This window comes from Carlito syrichta, unplaced genomic scaffold (genome assembly GCF_000164805.1).
Source record: "Carlito syrichta isolate Samal-C Ts95f unplaced genomic scaffold, Tarsius_syrichta-2.0.1 Scaffold305164, whole genome shotgun sequence".
Lineage (NCBI taxonomy): Eukaryota > Metazoa > Chordata > Mammalia > Primates > Tarsiidae > Carlito > Carlito syrichta.
Window position 1 is genome coordinate 110,698 of NW_007249260.1, and position 2,095 is coordinate 112,792.

A 2,095-nucleotide genomic window follows, 5' to 3' on the forward strand; every position below is an offset into this window, starting at 1 on the left:
CAACAATTAACTATTTGGATATAAATTCCTACTACCAACTTCTTCTGATTTGCCAAGGACCAACCTCCTCCCATGCTGAAAAGATTAGGATGTGATGTAAACAGAAGCTCTGGACACGCCTGCCTGTGGTTTTTTGTAGCTATGATGCCCAGGTGCAGGATGTGTCTGCTCATGTCTAATCAGGAAGAGTCATAGACCCTCAACTCAGAAGATAGATACTTCAGATAGAGAGCCATATATAAAGGACAATTAAATCTGGAGTTTTAAAAAAAACTTGAATCTTATAGACTAACCAGTTAAAGGAGCAACTTAGAAACTGAGTCTGTTCTGAGTGTGGTGTGTCTGCAGATCTCATTAGGAATATGTACCTAGAGCTAAACTAGGTTAACGGGGATTGGAGCCTAGAAATTGTAACATGGATACAGGAGTTAATTTGTTTAAGTCCTTCAGTACTTATCCTTGCATCCAGTGACTGTTCTGTCCCAGGCTTGGGCCTGGTTATCTCCAAGACAAAATCTATGAGCTCAACACAGTCACAGTAATTGTCTGCATGAAATTTAGAAAAGGGGAATTGGGAGATTAAGAATCTCCACGTGTATTTTCAGAAACATGTGAAGAAGTGGTCCTGCCTCCCTGATGTGGATATAATTGCTGCAGGTGGCCAACACATCATGTTCTATAGGCTGCAGGGCTTCCATAAACCCGACACTCGTCACACCACCCTACCCTCCTCTGCTGCTGTTGAATTCCAGCTAAAGGCTTGAACATCATTCCCTAAATGACAATATTCGATCCTCCTTTGGGTGTCTTATTCCCTCAACTAAAGTAGATAGCGTTCAGTCTCATCATCCAACTGTGTGTGGGTCCAATTAGTGTAAGGTACTGCCTGAGTTTGATCTCCTCTGGGTTTACTGAAAAGACTAACATGAAGAGTTACTGGACCTATAGAGATCTCATAAGGTACAGAATCCTTATGTAGTTACCTTTCTCTCTACATAACCAATGTTTTAAAAGTGTGTTCTTAAATCCACACTTTCAATTTAAACATTAGAATTAGTCTTGCGGTGCAAGAGTATCTCAGCTACAAACTTCACATAGGGGAAAATCCTGTTTGTTTAATTCCCTTGTCAACAGTTTAAGAGGTTTTTCATCCATTTCCTGTGCCATCATTATTCACCTCATAGTCTGGCTGCCTTGTCAAGTGGCTCTTTGCCTCCTTCTAGTTCATGGTCCACATTCCTGTTCTGTGACACTCAAATGGTAGCATTGTTAAAGTAGTGACAATGGTGTAGAAAATGAGGCAGGAGAACGGCTGGAGAATTAAGTGGGGACAAGGTCTTCTGTGACATCAGAAGCCCAGCGTGTGAAAGGGAGAAGATCTGCATGCACATTTCCCCTAGCATGTTGGCTAAGGAGCCAACAACAGCAGCAAGGAGTCCCCAGAATTGCCAAGCCTTTCTTATAACGAATGGACCACTGGAAATGGAGCTAGCACTGCAGGGACCTCCGGCAAGGTCTGTAACTCAGAGATCACACGTGCTTAAGGACGGCTCTTTGAATGAATTTTCTCTCCACACCTCCATTTCCTCCCCCACAGCACAGGGTTAATAATGCCAGATTTGCTCCCTGCTTTTTGGACACCATTTTAGTTTGCTCTGGTTATTCTGAACGCTCTTGTGCTATTCAGAATTTATATGCAAACAGAGACTACTAAATTGTGGGGGAAAGTGTGTAGAAACTGAAAAAACTCAGCATACATCTAAAAAATTCTTTGTCTAATGATGGACTACTCTGATTATCTGTTGTGATGAAGGGTCTATTAGTCAGAACTTTCAGACTACAATGGAGTGCAGTCTTTTATTCTAGTATCTGAAACATAGATCCACAGATCTCGTGGACCTGAGTATAATCATGAGAATCAGTTTCATCTGGCAAGGGAATATTAATGACTATATCACAAGATTTTTCAGAGACTTACATAAAATACTTTCATTTTTAATTTTTAAAAAATTTTAGAGGTAGGTTCTCGCTATTGAGTATCACATGTTCTCACTCATAAGTGGACCTTGAACAATTATCATAATACTATAAGAAA